The sequence below is a fragment of the Grus americana genome, chromosome 17, assembly GCF_028858705.1.
Source record: "Grus americana isolate bGruAme1 chromosome 17, bGruAme1.mat, whole genome shotgun sequence".
Taxonomy (NCBI): Eukaryota; Metazoa; Chordata; class Aves; order Gruiformes; family Gruidae; genus Grus; species Grus americana.
This window is the reverse complement of record NC_072868.1, coordinates 655,130-669,639: the sequence shown is the minus strand read 5'-3', so window position 1 is coordinate 669,639 and position 14,510 is coordinate 655,130. Positions and strand designations below refer to the sequence as shown.

The 14,510-nt window shown below is 55.1% G+C and overlaps 1 protein-coding gene across 6 annotated transcripts in view; it reads right to left on the bottom strand.

Annotated features, from left to right (window-relative positions):
* The window catches only part of RALGAPB (Ral GTPase activating protein non-catalytic subunit beta), a 66,304-nt gene extending 63,173 nt beyond the window's left edge, over nt 1–3,131 (bottom strand). For 4 of the 6 annotated variants that reach the window (XM_054845036.1, XM_054845038.1, XM_054845039.1 and 1 more), the window contains exon 1: nt 2,895–3,130. The gene's annotated coding sequence lies outside the window, so the exon portion shown is untranslated. Of the gene's footprint in view, nt 1–2,220; nt 2,298–2,894 lie in introns of all 6 variants that reach the window. The other 2 variants (XM_054845037.1, XM_054845040.1) reach the window with 2 other exon arrangements.
* Between the last annotated feature and the right edge of the window lie 11,379 nt (nt 3,132–14,510).

Genomic DNA, 14,510 nt, shown 5'->3' with positions numbered 1-14,510 from the left:
TCAGCATTAACACTGGCAGAACAATTGGGAGATATGAAGTTAAAATATTTACCATCTACTATGAAACTGAGCATAATGCCAATATTCCTTACTGTGGTAAATAATTTGGGTTTCAGTATGTTACCTCCAGATCCATTTCATCTTAGTAATTTTAGTAGCTATCCCCATATAAACCACTGAAAATGGATGTTTCAGCATTTAAGACCAAAGATCCTCATGTTCACAAACACTGTAGAAGTTGGTAAACATGAAAGAACTTACTGATGAGCCAATAAAACTCCAAAACTAAAGATATTTAAGTTCCATTTCCAGTCCGCAAAACCTGTATGAACAGCTGCAGCCAAAATATTTAAACTCCTGGATCAGTGAAGTTAGACAGTGAGAATTACCTAACTAACAGACCCACATTCTACAAGTACTCTGAAGGAACATGCAGGAGCTCAGAGCCTAAAGCAGAGGTGGGGGCTTTGGAGCACGTGCATGGGAGAGGTCAGGGAACCAATATGGGTGTACAAAGCAGTTCCTCAGAAAGCGCACGCTGAGGGAGGAGAGAGTTGGGGGCAAATGTGAATGCTTATGAAGCTGCTGAGTATGAAGGGCTATGTAAAATGAAACATTTGCCTCTAATGCAAAATTATTTCAAGCACAAGGTGTCCCAAAAATGGGTGCTGCTTAGGTTTTATCAGAACCAAAAAAGCAGAGTGGAGGCAATTGTTTTTAATACAGTAGATGCAAAGACCATCAGCAGAGAGATGCCCAAGGAAGGCTGAAGACCTAATAGAGCCTAAGCCAAAGAAGCATCAACATAAAGGACCTACACCATCAAGTTCTGGGATATTAGATATACTTTGTAATTATTAAACAGAAAACAAGTAATCCGTCTCTCTAACACGACCCCTACTACACCAATAGTACTGACATCTGTTCTCTAGAGGCAACAATCACTGTCAGAAAGCCATCTTGCTACAACCTGTCTTCCCTGGATCACGTACCAGAGAGGTTTATGAGCCATTTCTCAAGCCAGCTGAGGCCTACAACGTCCTGAGCACAGACAACTACCATGTGCCCACTTGCCCCACCTCAATGCTGCTGCCCCTCTGCCCTCCAAGTTTCTGCTGGAGAGAGAGACTTCGATCTTGCCAAGACTAACTCAGCACCTCTCACATTAAGCTCACTAGGACTGAAGCAGCACAGACCCCTCCAGGCAGCTCACCTTTGGAGCCCATCCAAGGGGTAGGCTCTGCCCTCGGCACATACCACGTGTAAAGGACAACACGCAGAGCAGACGGCAAGCAAAAAATAAAAAAGGCAAGAGCCAAACAGAAGATCCATCTGAGAGAAACACTAGCAGAAATCAGTATTTTGTCAAGTCAGTATTTTGTAAAAGAATAAATGGAGATGCATGTCAGGATTACTATCAAATTTATAAAAAAAAAAAAAAAGAAGCCTAGATTCAAGGCAGGAAGAGATCAGGCACAGAAAAAACAGGAACTTGTGTTATCCTTTCCCAGGCCATTCAGCCACAGTGCTACTGAGTGCAAGAGAATCACAGCTCCCCGTATCCAGGGAGGATGAACTTGTTTGATTTTGTCACCTAACTGTACCAGAAGTTAACACATTAATCTGACATAGGAGTGCTGGGTCTCAAACGTAAGGTGCCATTTACACCACAGGGCTTGGGTCTCACTCTCCCCAGCACTCTCTACACGCTGACTTCAGAGACCCCATCACCATCCTGGTTCCTGAGACCACCACTGGGCACCAACCTTCCCAAAGCAGGGCACCTGCCAGAGAGAAGAAGGCTGCCTAAAAATTGCTCTAGGCTGCCTGAAATATACTCTAATATCTGAAGCCCTAAGAAAGCAAAAACATCAGTCGATTTTGTATGTTTTGCTATTACTCTGCTTTCACGCTTCATTACTCAGACATCAGTACCACTTCCCTTCTCACTATCGTTCTCATCTTTAAACACGGGGTTGAGAAAATTATCATCCAGGCAGGTCATGTGAGAATTTAAGAATTTTTCACAGCCCTCGCTTGTGCTAAAAACCACATAATGAACTCCACCACAAAACAGTGCGCTTCCCTGACCCAGACTGAGAATAATTTTTAACTCAACGTTTATTTTACATTCACACTCCTTCCTCAGTCCAGTTCCTTGTGCAACTCTACAAACTGCACAACCAGAAAGGGGTCTCCTGAAGCCAATGGTCCCCTTACCGCAGGAGCAAGCCTTGTCGTGATTTTGCTGCTCTTCACCACTTTCCAAAAGAAACCTGATCGACTGCCCGCAAGCCCTGAAGATCAAATGAGAGGAAAAATAAGCAAGGGAAAGCAAAATCACGGCAAAGGCCATGAGGCCTGCAGCCAGGAACACAAGGCACCACCAGATTATTTGTAAGAAAGTCTGCAGGGAAACAGCGACGAGAACTTTTCCCTCCCTCACGACCGCACTCCTGCCCGCGGGACCGGCGCAGACGGGGGAAGGGAGCTCAGCGGCCGCAGGACGCTCTCGTCAGGGACTCGAAACGCAGCTCAGAACGGGTCCCCGGGGCCGGGACCAGGGCACAGGCCGAGACGGACCCCAGGGCCGCGGGCCGGTGCGAGGGGCTTCCCCCAGGCCAGCTCCCCCCGCCCTGCGGCGACTCCGCGGCACCGGCCGGACCCCCGGCAGCCGCCCGAGGCGACCGCGGAAACCCCCGGGGACAAGCAGCTCCCCTCCGCCCGCTCCAGCCCGGCCCCGCCGCGCCCGCAGGCCCGGCCCCGCGGCGGGCAGCGCAGAGGTCAGCGCAGCGGAGGCTCCCGGGCGGCGCCCCGTCGCCACAGGCCCCGCCGGCGGCAGGAGCGGGCCGGGCGCGGACAGCGCCGCGGCGAGAGGGCCCTGGCCGCCTTACCTGCGCCGAAGGGCCCGGCGGGCATGTCGGGGCAGGGCCGGCCGCTCCGCCCTCAGGCCGCCGGCTCCATGATGCCCGCGGCGGCCGAGGCGACACAGGGGAGACGCCGCTACGCGCTGCCCCGCTCCGCTCGGCCCCACTTCCCCGCGGCCGCTTCCGGCAGCGCCACAAAGCGCACGGCGGGCGGCCGGGCCCCGCGGCGCCCTGCGCATGCGCGCGTCCGCGCTGCAGCATGGCTCCCCACCCAGGCGCGCGGCCCCCTCCGCCGCCGGCGCCGAATAAGTCGCGGAAGAAGGCTGCGCGCGTGCGCGGCCCGGCTCTCCCTCTTAAAGGGGCCGCGCGCGCCCTGCCCGCCCCGCCCGCGGCTGCTCGCTGCCCTCAGCCCCGCCGAGGCCTCCCCTCCCCCCGCCTCCCCGGGCGCGGCGCCGGGGGCCGGGGCCCGTCAGGGCTCACCGCCGCCCCGCACGGGGCCGCGGGCTGAGGCTCCGCGGGATGGAGCCGGCACTCGTCCGGCCTGAGCCCTGGCGGGCCGGGGGCGGGCGCCGCGCCGTGCCCCTCCTGCCGTTCCGACTGCCGGTGCCGGGGGGACGCTGCGGTGCGCTGGCCTCCAGGCTGGCCCTCGCCCTCTCGGCGGGCACCGCTGCCGGCCGCCACCCCCGCGGCTGCAGCCGAGGCCAGCCGTAGCTGGGGAGGGAAGGGTGGGTACCACCGGCTGTTTCCCCTTGCTGCGGGCCGTGCCTCTCCCCCCCACCCTGCCTTATTCCCATCCTGCTCCCGTTTGCTGTCTCCCCCGTCCCTTGGCGTGGCTCAAGTTCTCTCAGGCTCGGGAAGCGCTGACCGCCGCGTCCCGAGCTGCCCGTGCGCAAACGCAGCCGGCAGAGGAGGCAGCACGGGGCACCCCGCGAGGAGCGGCGCCCACGGCCGGGCACCGTTCGGTGTGAGATGGCAACCGAGACCGTGGAGGGGGTGCCGGGGCACGGGGTCCTGCACGCCCCGGCGCCGGAGGGCAGCGTGGCCGGTGTAGGTCACCTCGTCTGCGATGCGCTCTGACCTCCGCAAACCACTGCTGTGGAGGTCGGCCCAGTCTTACAGACCCCTTACCGGCTCCTGCACAGGGGCCGGGTCTCCAGGCCCCTCCTGTGGCATTCCTCTGCTCTACTCCTTGTTCGTTGCAGCAGGAAAACCTCAGCCCAAAGAAACAGCAGCCTGCAAAGAGATTTTTAACCCCTTCTGTTGCCATCCGTTGAAGGAACAGCACGTATCACAGTGCAAACTGCACGGCTGTCCTGCAGCAAGACGTCCGTCCTACGCGCCCTGTGCACGGGAGGCTGCGAGGCAGAGTTTTGCTGTAAAGATTTGCTGAGTGCTTTTACTGTAAATCTGTTCCGTCTGTTCTGCCCCTGAGGGGAGAGGGGAGCCCTTGCAGGACACAACCCTCGTAGTACCACGGATCTCTGGTGCCTGATAAAAAGTTCTCTGGAGAGGTGTTAGTGAGGTGCTGGGGTGGTACGTGCAGCAAGGACTGAGAATGCTGCATGAAAAGGGACCTCAGTGCACGAGCGGTGGCTCAGAGAGCCCACAACCACACGGGCAGAGACATGATGCAACTAAAACAAACCGCACAGAGCTGGCTCATGGATCCCCCATCCCCAAACCACAGTCTGTTGCTGAGCCCGTCTTCCTGGCAGCCCCTTGCCTGCTGTATCAGAGGTGCAAATGCTCCTTCCAGTCTCCTGCGTTAAGCTTGACAGCGGCAGAGGAAGGGAGCTCGGAGTTTATCTGCAGCAGCCTGTGGCGAGCCGCCTTTCTGCTCTTTTCATTTGCGCTCACTACGTGTGGTTTTCAAAACCACCGAGAACGGCCGCAGGGCTGCCTGCTGCTGCCTGCGCGCTGCCTCCCCAGCAGTTTGCCCTGCTTGAATTCTCCATGTCACATCACAGAGTTCAGGCACCTTACCATTGTCATGTTACCTCTATCTATAAAAAAAAGTTAAGATTGCTGTCTCTTCTTTCCCTGTCCACACAGGGTTCCCTCTCCAAAGCTGAGCCACAGTGGGACTGCTCCTGGAGCATGCTGGAGGGTCCCCACCCCGGTACCCGCACTGGTCTGGGAGGGAGACTGCTGGGCACCGAGGGGCCAGCAACCCAGGCAAGCGCTGGCCCGAGGAGCCCAGGCTTAGCCGAGCTATGCGTGCCGTGGGGGGGCTCGGTCATCGGGCCTGCGCCGGGCGGCACGCACCCCTGCCTGCGGATGGGCTTCACCAGCTGACGGCACCGGAGAAGCCTGCAGGCAGCTCCCACTCGGCACCTGGCGATGATGCCACCGGCCTGTCCTTGTCTTTATCTTGAAGTGAAGCAGCGTGTTTTCATTAAACGTCCTTTTGCTCAACTGCAGAAACTATGTTGTTTACTTCAGGGAAAAGCCTATAAAAACCCTACAGACCATGATGCCGGTGAACCTCTCCCCTGCGCCCCGTGCCGTGCCTTGGCTGGAGATCCATGTGATGCTCCATGACCCGGGCTTCCCAGCATCCAAAGGGATGTAAGATTATACATTTATTCTTTCTCCTGTTATCTCCAGGTTTTCAAATTTAATGGTATTTTAATCAATATTTTACAGAGTCTGACTGCCCTTCTTGCTGGTATCCTTAACAAGCAGCAGCCCCTGTGCTTTTTATGTAGTATTGGTGGCAAGATCCTGGTCAGAAATGCCTTTCTGGAAAAAGGGCAGTGGGGAAAGGAGCACTGGTGTGCACGGCTGGCCCCACACGCAGCCGTGGGAGGCCGCCGCATGGTTTTTGGCCCGGCTGACCCCCCCAGGGAGCTGGGAGAAGGAGAAGGAGTTATCTGCGTGTCCTACCCCTACTGAAATATTCCCTTGTCTCCAAAAAGAAGGGGCAGGGAAAGGAAAGGCTCAGCCGGAGTTGTGTTGTGTGCGGTGGTTATGGGCGTGCTTGCAGCAAATGTCGGAGCGTTTCCACCTCATGCGAAGGCAAGCGCAGGCACAGCGCTGCAGGGGGGCCCTGCGGCAGCGGGTAGTGGGGCTGGGGGGGGGTGCGTGGAGCCCCCCGTGAGCAGAGCCGCTGAGGCCCGAGCCACTCACCACAGGAATGAGCAGTAGGATGGGCGACTCCAGGACTTGGGTGCTGAGGAGTGGTCAGAGGGCTTGGAGGATGAGTACGGCAGCAGCATCGCTGCCCAGCCATCACTGATTAATGAAGCAAAGGGATCCCCGCGGACAGCCCAGCACACCCCCATTTTCAGACAAACCGAGTTGCAAAATTTGGCAGAGACGCCGGGAGAAAGGCTGGCACCGCAGCTGCCGCGCGCCTGGGACCTCGGGGCAGGCAGCGACCATCCAAACCCTCAACGTGCTCGAGAGCCCCCTCGCCAAACCTGCCGCTCTCCCAGTGTCTGCGGGGACCCTGGCCCTGGAAGGGGGGTGACAAAGTAGTGCTTTGGGAAAATACAGGTGAGGCTCGCCAGAACGGAGGAGGAGAACTCACCGCATGGCAAGGCGGGTACCAGTGCGGCTCGGTAAGCCCCCTCGGGGAACCTTTGCCCCTCAGCATGAAAAAGCAGGTTTTAGCGGCTGCCCCGTTCACTTTGAGGGCACAGCTAGCCCCCATGCCGGGGAAGGCGGTGCGGGACGTTCTCCTATCACTGCGGCAGCATGGCGGCTGCCCGGCTGAGGGGAAGGGAAGGAGCTGTAGGGTGTTACAGGTGCCAAAGCAGCAGAGGACGGTGACTGACGTTCCTGGCAGTAGTGCAGGCAGGGACGCACGGGCAGCAGGTGGACGGCAAACCAGTGCCTCACCTGTGGGGCTTCTCTGAACAGGCAAAGGGGAAGGGGCAGAGGAGGGGCGCTGGGGCACGGGTCCTGCCTGCTCTGACTGGTGGGGGTGTCTGTGTCCCACCCCACCGGAAACAAGAATAGGGGCCGGCAGCCGGGGGCCTGGGGCTGTCACCCCTCTGCTCTGCCTGTAACCCCCGGGGCTGGCAGAGTGAGTGATGGGTATGGATCTTATAGATGCCAGAGCTGAGGTAACCCTAATTCACAGAAATCTGTGTTGTCCCAAGAATCAACTGATGAATATTAACACACTCGAGCCGGGGAAGCATCTCAAGAAACTTTTCTAACCTTTGCAACTAGAAAACTGACAGGCCAGGCAAGGTAGACAGCTGATTAATCTTCTCTGTATCCATGGCAGATACACCAGAGGCCCACCAGAACCCTTCTGGGTCCTTGAAGTAACCTCCCTTGAGGTAGCCTATGCCAAGGAGGCATGGGGCCTCTGGACTGGGCACCATAGGTTGCTTTTGCCACTTGTCCCCTGTTAAGTTCACTTCAGCGTCCAATACAGACAACTGTTGGGCTCCTCCTGTCACCCCAAAAATCCAGATGGGTTCCACACTCTTATAGAATCCCAGAATCCCAGACTGGTTTGGGTTGGGAGGGACCTCACAGCCCATCCAGTCCCACCCCCCTGCCATGGACAGGGACACCCTCCACCAGCCCAGGTTGCCCAAAGCCCCATCCAACCTGGCCTTGAACACTGCCAGGGAGCCAGGGGCAGCCACAGCTTCTCTGGGCAACCTGTGCCAGGGCCTCACCACCCTCACAGGGAAGAATTTCTGCCTCAGATCTCATCTCCATCTCCCCTCTTTTAGTTTAAAGCCATTGTCCCTTGTCCTATCACTACACGCCCTTGTAAAAAGTCATAGAATCATAGAATCCCAGGTTGGAAAGGACCTCAATCATCATCTGGTCCAACCTTTCTTGGCAAAAGCTCTATCTAAACAAGATGGCCCAGCACCCCACCCAGCCAAATCTTAAAAGTGTCCAATGTTGGGGAATCCACCACTTCCCTGGGGAGATTATTCCAATGGCTGATTGTTCTCATTGTGAAAAATTTTCTTCTTGTGCCCAATTGGAATCTCCCCAGGAGTAAGTTGCACCCATTACCCCTCATCTTTTCCATGTGACTCCTTGTAAAAAGGGAGTCTCCATCTTCTTTGTAGCCACCCTTTAAGTACTGGAACATGGTGATGAGGTCTCCCCTAAGCCTTCTTTTCTCAAGGCTGAACAAACCCAATTCCTCACATGGCAGGCTTCCCAGTTCTTTGATCATCCTGGTGACCCTACTCTGGACCCTCTCCAGCCTCTCCATATCTATTTTCTATAGTGGGGACCAAACCTGAACACAATATTCCAGGTGTGGCCTGACAAGCGCTGAGTAGAGTGGGATAATGACTTCTTTATCTCTGCTGGTGATGCCCTTGTTGATGCAACCCAGCATCCTGCTAGCTTTCTTTGCCGCTGCAGCACACTGTTCACTCATACTGAGCTTCTTGTCCACCAGGACCTCTCCAGTCCCTCTCCAGCTTTCTTGTAGGCCCTTTCAGGGACTGGAAGAGGCTCTAGGGTCTCCCCGCAGCCTTCTCTTCTCCAGGCTGAACAACCCCAACTCTCTCAGCCTGTCTCCATAGCAGAGGTGCTCCAGCCCTCGGATCATCTCTGTGGCCTCCTCTGGACTCACTCCAACAGCTCCATGTCCTTCTTGCCCTGGGGACCCCCAAGCTGGATGCAGCACTGCAGGGGGGTCTCACCAGAGCGGAGCAGAGGGGCAGAATCCCTCCCTCAACCTGCTGCTCACGCTGCTGGGGATGCAGCACAGGACACGGTTGGCTTTCTGGGCTGCCAGCGCACATTGCTGGGTCATGTTGAGCTTCTCATCCCTCAACACCCCCAAGTCCTTCTCCTCAGGGCTGCTTTCAATCCCTTCTCCACCCAGCCTGTGGTTGTGCTTGGAATTGCCCCGACCCATGTGCAGGACCTTGCCCCTGGCCTTGTTGAACTTCATGCGGTTCGCATGGGCCCACCTCTCTAGCCTGTCCAGGTCCCTCTGGATGGCATCCCTTCCCTCCAGCGTGTCAACCGCATCACACAGCTTGGTGTCATTGGCAAACTTGCTGAGGGTGCACTCAATCCCACTGTCCATGTCGCCAACAAAGATGTTAAACAGCACCGGTCCCAGTACTGACCCCTGAGGAACACCACCCGTCACTGTTCTCCACTTGGACATCGAGCCATTGACCACAACTCTTTGAGTGCAACCATCCAGCCAATTCCTTATCCACCGAGTGGCCCATCTGTCAAATCCATGTCTGCCCAATTTAGAGACAAGGATGTTGTGCGGGACAGTGTATGCTTTGCACAAGTCCAGGTAGATGACATCAGTTGCTCTTCCTTTATCCACCAACACTGTAACCCCCACAGAAGGCCACCAAATTTGTCAGGCATAATTTTCCCTTACTGAAGCCATGTTGGCTGTCACCAATCACCTCCTCATTTTCCAAGTGCCTGAGCACAGTTTCTAGGAGGATCTGCTCCATGATCTTGCTGGGCACAGAGGTGAGATTGACTGGCCTGTAGTTCCCCAGGTCTCCCTTTTTTCCCTTCTTAAAAATGGGGGTTATGTTTCCCCTTTTCCAATCAGTGGGAACTTCACCGGACTGCCACGACTTCTCAGATATGATGGAGAGTGGCTTAGCAACTTCATCCGCCAGTTCCCTTAGGACCCATGGAGGCATCTCATCAGGTCCCATGGACTTGTGCACCTTCAGGTTCCTTAGACGGTCTCAAACTTGATCTTCTACAATGGACGGTTCTTTATTCTCCCAGTCCCTGCCTTTGCCTTCTGCCACTTGGGTGGTGTGGCTTGAGCACTTGCTGGTGAAGACTGAGGAAAAATGTCATTGAGCACCTCAGCCTTCTCCATATCCTGGGTAACCAGGTCTCCCATTTCATTCTGAAGAGGGCCCACATTTTTCCTAGTCTTCCTTTTATCACTGAGATACCTATAGAAGCTTTTCTTGTTGTCCTTGACATCCCTGGCCAGATTTAATTCTATCAGGGCTTTGGCTTTCCTAACCTGATCCCTGGCTGCTCAGACAGTTTCTCTGTATTCCTACCTGCCCTTGCTTCCAGCCTATGTAGGCTTCCTTTTTGTGGTTGAGTTTGTCCAGGAGCTCCTTGTTCATCCATGCAGGCACCCTGGCGTTTTTGCCTGACTTCCTCTTTGTTGGGATGCATCACTCCTGAGCTTGGAGGAGGTGATCCTTGAATACTAACCAACTTTCTTGGGCCCCTCTTCCTTGTAGGGCTTTGTCCCATGGCACTGTACCTAGCAGGTCCCCAAAGAGGCCAAACTTGACTCTCCTGAAGTCACAGAATCACAGAATGGTAGGAGTTGGAAGGGACCTCTGGAGATCATCTAGTCCAGCCCCCTGCCAAAGCAGGGTCACCCAGAGCAGGTCGCACAGGATCATGTCCAGGCAGGTTTGGAATCTCTCCAGAGAAGGAGACTCCACAACCTCTCTGGGCAGCCTGTCCCAGTGCTCGGTCACCCTCAGAGGGAAGAAGTTTTTCCTCATGTTCAGATGGAACTTCCCATGTTCCAGTTTGTGCCCGTTGCCCCTTGTCCTGTCACTGGGCACCACTGAGAAGAGTCTGGCCTCTTCCTCTAGACACCCACCCTTCAGATATTTATAAGCGTTGATCAGATCCCCTCTCAGGCTTCTCCAGACTAACCAGCCCCAGCTCTCTCAGCCTTTCCTCATACGAGAGATGCTCTAGGCCCCTCACCATCCTTGCAGCCCTCTGATGGACTCTCTCCAGTAGTTCCCTGTCTGTCTTGAACTGGGGAGCCCAGCACTGGACACACAACTCCAGATGTGGCCTCACCAGGGCAGAACAGAGGGGGAGGAGAACCTCCCTCTACCTGCTGGCCACGCTCTTCTCAATGCACCCCAGGACACCATTGGCCTTCTTGGCCATGAGGGCACACTGCTGGTCATGGAGAGCTGCTTGTCCACCAGGACTGCCAGGTCCTTCTCTGCAGCGCTGCTTCCCAGCAGGTCACCCCCACCCTGTACTGGTGCCTGGGGTTATTCCTCCCTGGGTGCAGGACCCTACACTTGCCCTTGTTGAACTTCAGTTGGTTCCTCTCCACCCAATTCTCCAGCCTGTCCAGATCTCGCTGAATGTCAGTGCAGCCTTCCGGTGTGTCAGCCACTCCTCCCAGTTCTGTATCGTCAGTGAACTTGCTGAGGGCACGCTCTGTCCCCTGTCCAGGTCAGTGATGAATATGCTGAACAAGACCGGACCCAGCACTGACCCTTGGGGCACACCAGTAGCTACAGGCCTCCAATGAGACTCTGCACCGCTGATCACAACCCTCTGGGCTCTGCCATTCAGCCCGTTCTCAACCCACCTCACTGTCCACGCACCTGACCCACACTGCCTAAGCTTGCTTATGAGGATGTTATGGGAGGCGGTGTCAAAAGCCTTGCTGAAGTTGAGGTAGACAACATCTACTGCTCTCCCCTCATCCACCCAGCCAGTCCTGCCATCATAGAAGGCTATCAGATTAGTCAGGCATGATTTCCCCTTGGTGAATCCCTGTTGACCACTCCCAATAACCTTCTTTTCCTCCACATACTTATTGATGACCCCCAGAATGAGCTGTTCCATTACCTTTCCAGGTGGCAAGGCTGGCTGGCCTGTAGTTTTCCGAATCCTCCTTCTCGCCCTTTTTGAAGACATTGGCTTTCCTCCATCCTCAGGCACCTCTCCTGTTCTCCAGGACCTTTCACAGATGATGGACAGTGGCTTAGCAATAACATCTGCCAGCTCCCTGAGCACTTGTGGGTGCATCCCATCAGGGCCCATGGATTTGTGGGTGTCAAGTTTGCCTAGATGTTCTCTAACCTGATCCTCCTCAACCAAGGGAAGGTCTTCCTTTCACAAGACTTTCTCTCCTACCTCCAGGGTCTGGGATTCCTGAGGGCCGGCCTTAGCAGTAAAGACTGAAGCAAAGGCAGCATTCAGTAACTCCACCTTCTCTGTATCCTCTGTCACCAGGGCACCCACCTCATTCAGCAGTGGGCCCACAACTTCCCTAGTCTTCCTTTTGCTGCTGATGTATTTGAAAAGGCCCTTCATGTTGTCCTTGACATCCCTTGCCAGTTTTAATTCCGAGTGGCCTTTAGCCTTCCTTCTTGCATCCCGACATTCTCTGACTACATTCCTATATCCCTCCCAAGTGGCCAGTCCCTTTTCCCACATCCTGTAAACTTCCTTCTTCCTTTGGAGTTTCTTCAGGAGCTCCTTGCTCATCCATGCAGGACTCCTGCCTCCTTTGCTTGATTTCCTATTCTTCGGGATGCACTGATCTTGAGCTAGGAGGAAGTGGTGCTTGAATATTGACCAGGTCTCAGCCCCCTTACCTTCTAGAGCCCTAACCCATGGGATTCTGCCAAGCAGGTCTTTGAAGAGGCCAAAGTGAGTGAGTTGTAATCCTACTTACTGCCTTGCTCCTTCTACGCAGGATCCTGAATTCCACCATCTCATAGTCACTGCAGCCAAGACTGCCCCCAACCTCCTCAACCAATCTTTCTTTGTTCGTTAGTACGAGGTCCAGCAGCACCCCTCTCCTCGTGGGCTCCTCCACCACCTGCATCAAAAAGTTGTCATCAGTGCTCTGCAGGAACCTCCTGGACTGTGCGTGCCTGGCCATGCTGCCTTTCCAGCAAATATCAGGGTGGTTGATGTCCCCAGTGAGGACCAGGGCCTGTGATCGTGAGGCTACTTCCAGCTGTCTGTAGCAGGCCTCATCAACTTCCTCATCCTGATCAGGTGGCCTGTAGTAAACACCCACAACGGTGTCACCCATATTAGCCTGCCCCTTAATCCTTACCCACAAGCTCTCAATTTGTTCTTCATCCACCCCTGTGTGGAACTCGATACAGTCCAGTTGCTCTCTCACATAAAGAGCAACTCCACCACCTCACCTTGCTGGCCTGTCTTTCCTAAAAATTATGTAACTATCCATGACAGCATTCCAGTCATGCGAGCTACCCCACCATGTCTCTGTAACTGCAATGAGATCGTGGCCCTGTGACCGCACACAGACCTCTAGTTCTTCCTGTTTGTTCCCCATGCTGCGTGCATTGGTGTGCAGGCATTTCAGAGAAGTAATCGAGCATGCAGGTCTCCCTGGAGGAGTGCAAGAGGGTCCACCATGGCCATACACACCCTTGAGGTGGTTGGCTTTCTGCTTCTCCTCTTGGGAGGCAGCTAAGGAACATTTGTCACTGCTCTGGTTGGCCTGGCTTATTCCCCAGTTGGATGCAATGGCATGAGCATTGCCACGTTGGACCCCAGCCTCTGAGTCCTTCAGTTTAAAGCCCGCTTCACCAATTGTTCAGCCTGCTGCCAAGGATTCCCTTGCTTTTTCTAGACAGGTGGATCCCATCCCTCCCTAACAGGTTATAGTCATCAAATAATGTCCTGTTGTCATAAAAGCCAAAACCCTTGGCACCAGCCACGTAGCCAGGAGTTGATATGCATTATATGTCTATGTCTGGCTGCACCCTTTCCTCCAACTGGTAGAATGGAGGAAAAGATCACTTGGGCACCAATGTTTTTCACTTGCACCCCCAGGGCTTTATAGTCGTCCTTGATTCTGCCTAGGTTCCAGCTTGTGGTGTCATTCCTGCCCACATGAAAGTGTAGCAGTGGATAGTAGACCCCCAGAAGAACATCCGCTTTATTTAGACTTCTTATTGCAACTTCATCACTGCCTACATGAAAAAGGAATAATGGATAATAATCCAAGGCAGCAGATGAAGAGGCGGGTCTGGTCAGCATATTGGGCCTTCTCCTCCCCTGTGAAGGGAGATAAAGCGAGAGCTGTGCGCACAAGCAAAGCAAAGAAGGGATTTTTTCACCACTTCCCATCGGCCAGTGGACGTCCAGCCGCTTCCTGGAAAGCAGGGACCAGAGCATGTCATGAGTCCTTGTGGAGATGAACACCACAACCATACATGTCCCCTTGTACTCTGATGGCATTAGGGTACGCTCTGCACCTGTGTCCCCCACAGCCCTGTACTCCATGGATCCGATGTGCTTGGCCATTGAACCCACACAGCGCAGTAACTCTGGTCATCCCTTTCCCCCACCCAGCCAGGGTCAGGGACCTTCTGCTCCTGGTCAGTGAATTCACTGTTGGACTCCTGTGGTTTCAGACCAGAAGTCCCTTGTATTGGGTTTGTGTGGCAAGGTTTTGGTAGTGGGGGGACTACAGGGGTGGCTTCTGTGAGAAGCTGCTAGAAGCTTCCCCTGTGTCTGATAGAGCCAATGCCAGCCAGCTCCAAGATGGACCCGCCGCTGGCCAAGGCCGAGCCAATCAGCGCCTCTGTGATAACATATTTAAGAAGGGAAAAAACAAGTTAGAGGGAGCTTTTGCAGCCAGAGGGAGGAGTGAGAAGATGTGAGAAACTCTGCAGACACCAAGGGCAGTGCAGATGGAGGGGCAGGAGGTGCTCCAGGCGCCGGAGCAGAGATCCCCCTGCAGCCTGTGGTGAAGACCATGGTGAAGCAGGCTGTCCCCCTGCAGCCCATGGAGGAAGGATGAGGGGGTGTAGAGATTCCACCTGCAGCCCATGGAGGACCCCACGCCGGAGCAGGTGGAGGCACCTGAAGGAGGCTGTGGCCCATGGGAAGCCCACGCTGGAGCAAGCTCCTGGCCGGACCTGTAGCCCCGTGGAAAGA